Genomic DNA, 11,618 nt, shown 5'->3' with positions numbered 1-11,618 from the left:
GGCTGACTCAACACATTTTCTCAGTACATTGCCTAATGTTTTCTGTAGTGCAGTGTTCCCTTCTCCCATTTATCAATATTCCCTTCCCCCCACCTCTCTTTCTCACTCCCTCATTTCCTCCAATCTCTCTGTCACACACACGTACACACGGTACATGATAGCTACCTAAAAGCTATTTAGTGGTTAATGAGTTAATCTCCCCAGAAGTGTGCTGTTGTCGTTCCATGGTGGCCCTCAGCAGATGTGTTTCTGCAGCTATGTATCATCGTGCAGAGCTCTCCTTTGTTGTATAGTAATTTAGAAGTGCAGGATTCCAGAAAGGATTACATAGAAAAGAAAGGATTTGATCCGATACTAAGCAAACATGGGCCTTTACATTTGTTGGCTATTGTATCGTTTGAATGGAAACGCAGTACTCTGACTTATCTAACCATGCAGTCATACTTTTCTGTCTTCCTCTGCTATGTTGCCCACTCATCTGACCTTGGCATGATAATAATAGGGCTGAGGAGCTTGAGCTGTAGTCCAGCGGATGTAGTGGAGTTTATATGTACACAAATAAACCCACAGCTGCTCACATGAATGAAGGTGCATTACAGTTGGATTTTGCACTTGATTTCTTCTGCCGGAAAGGATTGATATTCTACAAGAAATATAAAAGAATGTACCCGCTGCCCTCATCTCTTTTTTCAAATGTACACACAAGGAAAGGAGTTGCATACGTTATCTTCAAAATAGAATACTTTTGATTCCTCTGTAGAAAAAAGCAGACAGTTCTGGCTCAAAACGTACTTTTTGAGTCTGTTTATGTCTTTCGAATATAGTGTAAAGTCAAGCGTAAGTTCTAGAAACCTCTCTGGCGGTAAGATGTCATTTTGAGCCTGTTCTTTCAGAGCCCTCCATCTCTTTTGTAAACTTCATTGAAACACATTCACCTCTCTAATTTCCTATATGTTACCCTCTTAAATCTATACTCACACACACATGCTCCTATTACACGTCTGCCCTTACTACAAGCCTGACTCAAGTTGGAAGTTCCCGATTTCCAACTACAGTGACGAGCTCCACCAGCAGACCAACTGCTGTCAGCAGCGTCACTAACATGGCGGCGTATTTACGTATAGGGAAGGAATGTCGCCACAAACACAAAGACTGGAATACTCGGCAAAGAGGCAACAAGTGCTTTCATTAGTGGGGTCATATGATCAATCACTATTGTTTTAACTCACTCTTTGACTGATAGTTACTATAACGATAGTAACTTAGCAGACAATTAACTAGATGAAAAACTTACGGATTATACCTATAACAGATTTGAGAGTAGTGTCGATCTTGTTGAACGTTCTCGCAATAATCACGTAGAGTTCCAGATATGTACAGATCCACTTATAATAACGTTTTGAGCTATTCCTTTTTTCATGGTATAATGGTACATGCAAGTTTGGGAATTTTTATATTATTATATAGGTCATTTAAGAGACTACAGATCGTTTTTTTGTTTGCAACTACACCATTACTATTCTAACCTTGTAACACTCACGCAGACTCATGCAAGGACTTCCTCTTATCTAGTTCTAGTGGGCTGTTTGAAAAAGGGAATACTAAGTACTTGGCATCCAAAAATAGTCACCCATCTGAAGTTGCTGAAAGACGTTAGCAAAGTAGATGGATACCCGCGCTCTCAGTACCACCTGCTTTCCTGTTTATTTATTGATGGCCCTGTGTTTTCTGAGGCCTGATACAGCTTGACTGTTGGGAAAGCACGAAACTCACTGTGTCATAGATCTGTTGATAGCTGTCAAAAGGGGCTGTTTGGTGCCAATTGATGTACTGTGCCATACAAGGATAGAGCTGCTTTACAGGTATTAGGTTGACAGGTAAACAACCACTGATTCCAGCTGAGAACGTGACAGATATGTCAACAGTTGACAGTCAGCAGTGAGAAGGATGCTTTTCAACATGCACATTTTTTTCGCTAATTTTAGCTCTTTTAGCTCCAGCCCTGCAAAGACATACAGGTGCTTTAGTTGTGTAAGGAAAGAATTCAGGACAGAGACATCAAAAACAGGGACAAGTCGTCTTCTTTGATTGAGCTGGGATTTAATTTAGCTGAATAGAAAATCACCAAGCCAATTCCCCAGAGCAGTTCCTCAGACAAACAACGCAGGTCACTCTATATAGGTATCCACATCTGGAAATCATCTACCTTCTATGGGCCACCTCCATGTCACATGCGATTTACTCAGATGGTTTCCTGTTGAACAACAAGTCAAGCACCACACATTTATCTTGTTCTAAAAAAAAAGGTGGTTTTACAGGTGGCTACACTAACTGGCTGATGGCTGTAGCTACATGTTTAACGCACTATGAGGTATCGGTCTTGTCATCTAACTCTCAGCAAAATATAGAACTATTTCTTTAAAAATATATAATGTTAGGGCCAAAGAGTATGAGTCAAATGATAGCTCTGCCCACAATTCATTGGTTAAATGTTTCAACGTCAGCCTTCAACCCAAAATGTCTATAGATTATTCTTTTAAAACAGTTACTGGGTTGAAGTTTGATGTGTTTGTTCTCCCCCCGGAGTTTCCTCCATCATGACTTTGCGTAAGTGCATTTGCTTGAGTTCACCTCAGTGTCTCGGAGCAATTATTTCCTGGCAAAAACTAGTCCCATTTTTTCCTGTGTGTGTTAGAGGATCCACAGGAAGTAGAGCATGAGGATAATGTGCGTACTGATGTGAACTAGAATTAAATAGTGATGGAAAAAGAGAAATATGAAATTACAGCTGCACGTTTAGTGTGAGTATTAAGCTCGGGTAATTTCCAGTGTGACAGATGAAATAACTGCCAGCAGACTGTTGAAGGTAGGAAAATGAATTTGTGCAGAGGCTCACAAGAAAAATATAATTCAGAAAAGCAAACTAGATGACTATTAAAAAGTAATAATCTTTAAGATGTTCATTCTTAAAACCTTTAACATAACATAACCTTTGCAAACACCCCAGCAGGAAGTAAATAACATCAACAGTAAACCTCTAACATTTACTGAGAAACATGTTTTGGTCATCACATTTCCAGCGGTGTCCTTGGAGGTCCATAACTTGACCTTTAAGGTGAACACCCCTCCCTGGCTGTCATTGTGAATGTGTCTTAGACACAATGAAGGATTATTAATTACTTTGAAAGGGCACTGGAATGCAGCCTGAACCACCTCTATCCTGTGTTGGCAGGCAACTTAACATTTAAGATGCCATACATCACAATCACTGACGCCACTTTGTTGATTGTACATTTGCGAGAAATGTTCCCACGAGGTGTTGTGCAAACACAACAGCTATACATTTGCAGCAAACAGAACACATTACATTCCCAGTATGCAGAGTAAGTACTGTATTTTCACTTTTTTTCTTCAGCAAGGTCACACCTAATATGGATTCATTAAAGGATTCAGATTAGATTAAGCAGCTTCGTCAGCTAACAGAGTGAAATATAGAGTACCCAGACTCAATAGTATTGACTAAGACAGGAGTCCGTGTATGCACAATTTGTTCCTGTGCGTGTATCAGTCACCATTAGCTGCCGTTAGCCTGGTAAGCTCTGATCAAATAGCACTGACTACAAAAGTATACAGACATTCATTAGCGGCATTGTGTTACCCCGATAACTCACTAAAGGAAGAGTTCAACCTTTTGCCCACATCTCCCATTTGATTTTAAACAGCATGCTGGTATTCTGGGGGGAAAAAGAGGCGTGACGTGTAAACGGCGTTGGTGCGTATATGCGTGTTGTCCCGCCATGACTGTTGTCCCTTTTACACAGGCGTTGGATCCGTTGCAGTGTCTGGGAAAGGGGCTCAAGGAATCTCTAACAAAGTTGCTGGCATGGCTATAGAAACGTGATACTGTTAGAACCATGAAGATATGTATAAAAAAAACTTAGTAATCTTAGTAATCGTTTTGTGAACCCTTGGATTCATCTAATGAACCCGGGGTCTCAATCCCCAGTTTGGGCACCACTTGACATAAAACATATATATAAATGTAGCCTAGCTTTATTTATTTTTTAAAAAAACTTCAAAGAATGATGAGCTTCAAACAACATAAACCACTTGGAACATGCATTAAGAGCATAAAGCCTCAAGACTCCAGACTCTCGTGGTCGGAAGCTTTTGAAAAGAGTCAGCCGGCCATAGCTGTGTCAGTGGGGGAATTCAACAAGGATCAATGAGTATCTACAGCACTTTCATATGGCCAGTCCATTGTTTCCTTAATGTCAATGATATCCAACTTCAAAGACATAGATGTTCACAGGGAGGATGAGGTGAGACGACCCCTCTGTTCCGGGCAGTAGCAGGGAAATCCTTTTAATACACCTTTCTCACAGTTTTTGATTAAAAGGTTCAAGACAGGTGAGGAAATAAATAAATAAAGCAGGGTAATGTTGTATTCATAAAGACAAGGCAGGACTTTGATCTTACTCAGGGACGAGGAATAGCTGGGAGACAGAGACAGTGAATGTGAGTCAGTGTGTGTTTGTGCAAGTACGGTATATGTGTGTCTGTGGGAGCAGGCGAGACCGAGCAGGATAGAAAATGAGAATGAAAGCGAGAGATCTCATTAATATGAGTCCTGTTGTTCCACAGCAACTCTGAGCACAGAATAAAAGGCTAATGGCGCAACATTCCCACCCTGTTGTGATGACATTGTAGAGGCTTTGGTGCTAATATTTTCTCAGCCAAATTCACAGTACTTTGGCTTCATGGATTAATGTCAGCTCCTGGGTAACAGAGAAGACACCTGAGTTATTTGACAGGCTGGAGAGAGAAAAAGTAACGAGGGAGAAAAAAAGAAACTTTGATCCACTTGAAAGTGTAGTCTATCAGTACTAATGCTTGGTTGATAATGCATACAGCGCCTGTCTAGCTGCCAACCACTGCAGAGCATTTGAAGTAATCTGATAAAGCTGGGGAAGACTGTGCACTCTCCTCTTTAGATGAGGAAAGTAATCCTATTTTCTGCTGTTTCACTGTCATATGCTCTTCCACCTATCTGATCGCCCTCTAATTGACAAGAGCAGCCTTTTAACGTCCGGGCTGTAAAAGGAACGAGCAGCAACAGTGAACACCAAGTTATATATGTATCTCACAGGGATAACTCACATTATTGGTTTTAATAATCAGTTAGCCCTACCATGTCATATCAGTGTGTGAAAACGTTAAAAGATTCTGTTTTGGATTTTTGGCCAGTATAAAAAACAAGCGTAACATTGTGATCGTCCTCTTCACTGTGGAGATAGCAGACATGACAAGTCCAATAAGGCTAAAGGAATAAAAGCCTCAGCAGATTTGTAAGCAGTTCAACCTAAACTTAATTAGCAAAGCCATTATTTGGAGGGCTAAACACACGTATAGCAGTTTAATAATATGACTGCCCTTTTGCATCGTGCAGCTCCTGTTCAATCTGGTTGCTCATGTTGGATCCAGCAGTGCACCCATTGGCCAATCTATAGACATAGAGTACAAATGATACGACCAGATTGTTTTAAGTGAAATGTACATTAAGGTTGCTTTAATCTTCTGTATTTCTTTCTGTGTTTGTGAAAATGTGTTTAAGAATATGCATGATGTAAGCAGGGCGACATGGTGGTGTGGTGGTTAGCACTGTCGCCTCACAGCCAGAGGGTTCCTGGTTAGCACTGTCGCCTCACAGCTGAGTGGAGTGGAGTTTGCATGTTCTCCCCGTGTCTGCGTGGGTTTTCTTCGGGTTCTCCGGTTTCCTCCCACAGTCCAAAGACATGCACGTGTTAGGTTAATTGATGACTCTAAATTGCCCGTAGGTGTGAATGGTTGTCTGTCTCTGTTTGTCTCTATGTGCCCTGCGATAGACTGGCGTCCTGTACAGGGTGTACCCCGCCTCACGCCCGATGTCAGCTGGGATCGGCTCCAGCCCCACCGCGACCCCGACAGGGACAAGATGAAGAAGATGAATGAATGAATGAATGATGTAAGCATACAATTAACTGAAGTATTGAAGGTACTGACACAGGGCTTGTCTACACGAAAGGGCCTCATAATAGGTAACAATGCAAGAACAGCCTATAAAAGCCTTAAGAGCTATAACAAAACTGCAAATAATCAAATTGCCACATCAGCAAACTGGCCTTTCGTCCCTTGGTGGTCTGGGACAGGGATGCTCAACTTGCTTTTTACCTGGGGTCCACTTTGCAAAATGACAGGAGTGGCCATGGCCCAGTTAATAAACAAACAAAATAAATGCAAATCCGTCTGTCTATTTTAAATTGAACTAAACACCCAGCGCCCTATCACAGGCCAGATTTGTCCCGCAGGCTGTAAATTGAGTATCACTGGTCAGGGGCTCCGGGGCCTGCTTTGCCCAGTTAGTAATCCAGCCTTTAATGCAGTGTTTATATCTTAAATTACCTAAAACTGAGACAAAAAGACCCAAGCTGTGAAGTACTGGAATTTTCCCTTAAAGTAGCATCACAGGGGGCTATAAAAGATGACACAGAGGGTAATATTTCACTCTAACTGGTCATAAATGACAGTCTATTATACTACCTAAAAAGAAAGAAAGAAATATAGAAATACACTAGCTGCAGTTAATCATTCACAGTCTGTCATTCCAGAGCACCAGGGAGGGTGGAGTATCCCACTTCATTGATTTTAATTCCATTAATACCTTATGATGTGCTTGGCAGACTCTCCCGGGCCAGTGCCCATGTACGTCTGTTTTCATAGTGGATTTGATTGGGCTTCCTTATCGACTGGCAGCAGGCAGGAAAAAGCAGCCCAGGGACTGCCAAAGATCCACCGCCCCGGCAGCTGGGGCTGCATGTTTTTTGAAACAATAAGCTTCAGGTCAATACATTATTGGGCTGCCAACCCAACCCCTCCATGTATGAGACCACTTCTGTGTGTATTGCAAAGGGAGCTGGGCACTTGATGCACATCAGATTCTCTTTACTGGCAGCAATCAATGGCTGCATACGAATGGGTGTAATCAGCCCTCCCACACACACACATTACATATTTTTGCATGAATGCATTTCAACACTCAGACGCCCAACCATTAAGGATTTCCGTCTGTGCGTAAATGCATTGCGCGCCATGTGTCTGCCATTTTAAACTTAACATCAATTTGGCTCATTTTTGTTATTGTTTGGTTTTGTTTTTTGGTCACTCAGTTAGGGTCGAGAGTGTGTGAGATAACGCCATCAACGACATGCCTTCCTTGCCCTCGCGCTGCGTCCTTGTCCATTCGCGCTGGCTCCAGCGTGTATAGTTTTCTGGTTGCGTGGAAACTAAAAAGGCTGCACTGGAGCGTTTCCAGTGGTGCTTCGCGGCTTGCCAGAGCCAGGCTCTCAGCACAAGTTTAACGAGCTGCAAAAAGGACCTGATGGAAGCAAACCAAAATAACGCCTTTCGTGGAGCGCTCTGATCTGCTGCCGGACCATTTACATTTTGTTTGGTACTGGCGGAGAAACACATCATGAGAAAGAGAGGGGAAGCGGCGAAGGCGTGAGTGTGCGTGTTACCTATCAAACAAACCGCATGTGTTTTTCTTTGTGATATTGCATGCGTCTGCACATTGCCTAATCCATAACATTAGCAACTGTACCTCAGTTTTAATGCGGGTTACTAAATGTGATTGGTGCTGGAAAGAAGCAGTTGAAGGGAGCTGACTAAAACAGGATGAAAGAAACTTAACGAGGCTATCAGTATCGCCTTTATCTGCTCTCCTTTAAGTTCGTTTTCCTTCAGATGCTTGTTGCTTATGAGTAGAATTTAAATTTGAGTAGGAACTGATACTTAACCCACTTTTGCACTTTAATTTTGCATATTTAATGTCCTCAGCATGTTGTGATTATTATAGCCTTAATTAATTGATTCAGTGTTATTCCAGTATTAAAGTTTATGTTGAGGATATTGATCTTGAAGAGATATTTAAACTGATTATGATAATGACTAGGAGATCAAATCCTTATTAATCTCTAACATACTGTACATTAAATACCATTACACTAAACAGCTGCCTGCCCTCCTGTAACATTGTGCTTATGCTTATTGCTCTCTTAGTTTAACAAGGTTATTCTCTGGGGGGGAACAGGGTATTCAGGTACAGTGGGAAATCTGTCAAATGCAATGTTCTGAGGAAAAAGAGCATCTCTCTCTCTCTCTCTCTCTCTCTCTCTCTCTCTCTCTCTCTCTCTCTCTCTCTCTGTGTCTGTCTTTTCAGTCAAAATTGGGGGTGAGGGATCGGGTGGGGACGGAGCTAAAAGCACTGAAATATGATTACAGTTGCACAAAAAGCCTGTGTTTAGAGTTAAATATGTCAAAGGATGTTTTATTTTCCTGTTCCCCTTTCTGTCATCCACACCTCACCACTGATATCTAAAAAACAGCAGCCTATCAGAATTATACAAGTAAAACACTGTGCAAAACAACATGTTAACATCATAAATTACTGTTTTGTTTGAATGCCTCTAATGTTTGGATTTGATTCTGAATGACGGCTCCTCATATAATTGGTACTAGACTTGTCAGTGCAGCGCTGGCAGCAGTGAATTTATGAAGTGAGAGACTGACCTTTGGCTGCAAGATTGCCGTATTTATTGTTTAAATTAAAAGCAGAAGGATTATTTATCACAGAGGCAATGACTTTAGGAACCCTGACGAAGACCTCACCAGATTTCGAGGCCAACTGATTTATTGCATTGACTATAGGGGTGTATGAAAACCTTGACACTTGAGCATATCAAGCCATGTTTTGTGATTTTGTATTGATTCTCAAAAACACTGTATTGATTTGTGATTCATAGTTACATCCATGTTGGCAATGTACGTTTGACATGAGCATTGACCCTTTAACGTATGAAACGTACTGGGCTTTCAACTGACTCCAATGTAAACTCCTCTATGTTAATTTCACACACTCGAAGAAAGTGCTCTGGAAGTCAGGTAATCCATTATAACAAGCCCCAAACTCTTCTTAGGGAGTAGGTTGGGGTGAAGGGTTGAGTCATACATGCACCAGACTTTTGCCCCAGAAACCACGGTTCGTGCTCCGTTTGCGTGCCTCATCTCATGTGAAACGTAAAGCTGCAGTTGGCAGTTTTATGTTTCACACCGTCACGCCTTCTGTCATTGATAAACGGCATGGGGTACACACTACACAGAGGTAGGCTGGCTAACTTATATCTCATTGCTAATAACTCTAACTCATAGATAGTAATTGCTAACGTCATTTAGCATATGAGTAGCTTGAAGCGTGCGCCTGTGATATTGTAACATATATTGTACACATACGTGATGGGGAGGGGGGATCTGTGGCGTGCGCACAAACTGTGACTGACAGTCAGCTCTCACATACCCCTTTTCGACCAAGACATTTTGAGGGCCGGTTCAGAGCTGGTGCCTAATCTTGAACCGGTTCTTTTGACAGCTGAAGAACTGGTTCTCGGCCAGGAAAACTAGTTCCAGAGCGGAACCAACTCTTTGCTGGTCTTGAACTGGCCCCACAAAGTCTTGCATGCTTTAAAAAATGTTGTGATTTTAGAATTTGTGTATTTTCTTGTTGTTTTTTTGTCAAAATTAATAATTTTTCTGAAGAGACATGTCTTCTTTAGTATGCTTAATCAACAGAGAAACATGGTTTAGTTAAAAATGTTTATTCACGGTTATGTACAATAATTATACATAGTTCCTTTCAGAAAATCAAAGAACTATTAACAACTCGGCAATGTAATGTCATGTCTGCTGTAATGTTTTCATTGAACACAGCTCCAGCTTGCAGTCATTTGGTTCTGACGTTGCCTGTAAAGACATAAATCGGTGGATCATTCATTTTAACTGCAATGTGATCAATTGCAGGTAGTCTGTGCTCTGTAAGGTTAGCTAACGTTAGCGCTAGCCCACTAGCCTCAACAAAGGCTAACATTAACATCTTACATTCAGTGTTAATGAGAATCTAAATGTGTTAGATAATTTCTGTTCTTCTCAAACAAAATCTCCATCCATCATATTCAAGACAAGCAGTACAAGTGTGATGCAGAATTTCTGGGGAAACCTCAGACGTGTACAGTGACGTAATGACGGGGTTCTCTGGGCGGTCAGGTTCTGAGAGGTTTCCCAAGTTGAACCAACTGTGAAGCAGCACGTGCTGGGCTCGTGCACTAGAACTAGGTCTGGGCCAACACAGCCCTTCGCTGAGTGGACAGGATGATACAGGCGCGGTTGATTTTTGCAAGCTCTAGGTGCACGTAGAGACGCGGATGATTTATGTTGTTCTATTGGAGTATAGTGTCGGTTTCGATGAATATGATCAAAAAAATCTTGCTGGGGTCAGTTGGTGGCACAGTGGGTAGAGCAGTCACCCCATGTAAAGAGGCTTAAGGTCCTTGAGGCAGCGGCCGCAGGTTCGACTCTGACATGCGGCCCTTTGCTGCATGTTTCCTTTTCAAAGATGTTGAGATCTAACGTATCTTTGGTTTGCAGAAACATAAAGTGCCAACATTTTGTTCTAGTGACTTGATTAGGTTTTAAACCCTCCACCATTGTTATGTATCTTCATCCATCTGACTCTTCCACTCCAGTATAACAACATTATGGTGGTGTGTTCTTCATACTATGACACATTTCCAATTTTCTTTTAAAATCGCAATATATTACCTTTCTTTCAGTATAGGCCTATATTGCAATATATTGTACTCTTTATGTCATTGTATCATGATACGTATCATACTGCCAGATTTATGCCATACACAGTAAAATAGTTACTCATTTTTTCTATTGGGATATCTTTGAGAAGCCTATTTTGGATGAGAAATCTTTGTCCACTGGTGTCTGAACCTGCCACTCATTAAATTCATACCATGTCTTTTCTGTTTCATTCGTCCACTTCCTCTCCCCTTTATTCTTTCAATGCCAGCTGTCTTCATCAGCTGTCCCTGTGACGGACTAACATCCGCCCCTGTCCTCAACATCTCATTAATGTCGCACACTGTTCTGCGTGGTTATTGTAATGTTACCCCCTCTCCTTAAATCCTCTTGATATCCTTCTTTCTCTCTGAACCCCTGTGCTGGTGTGTACAATTTCCCTATGTGCCCACATGCTTACTCTTCCTCCGTCACCAGCCTTCTGCTCCTGCTCCCCCATTATCTCTCGGCAAAATACCAGGCTGGCATGCTGTGTGACAGGGAAAGTACAGCCTTTACAGGAACATAATGTTACCCATTTAGTACTAACAGGATTTTTTTTTTTATTTCCTTGGGTATTAAACTGCATCTGTCACGCTATTTTTCTTTCCTGCCACGAAGTGCTGAGGGAAAACCTTTGGAAGTTGCTTAGCTTTAATGAAGATGTATGGATAAACGTCTCATGTCCAAAGGGAGGCAAACTACAGCAGTCACAGCTTCTTAATGGCAGAGGCTTCATCTGCGCTCCGCTCTGGTGCATCAGCCTCCATCTCCCCCCTTGTTATTGGGATTGTCTGGCAGGGGTTCTCTAAAAACCGGCGTGACACAATGAGTGTTATTAGCTGTGTCTCGTAGACAATTCATCTGTCCCCTTAACGCACACATACACACCGCAATTGCCA

The sequence above is a fragment of the Echiichthys vipera genome (assembly GCF_963691815.1).
Source record: "Echiichthys vipera genome assembly, chromosome: 18".
NCBI lineage: Eukaryota > Metazoa > Chordata > Actinopteri > Perciformes > Trachinidae > Echiichthys > Echiichthys vipera.
Note: the sequence above shows the minus strand (reverse complement) of the source record.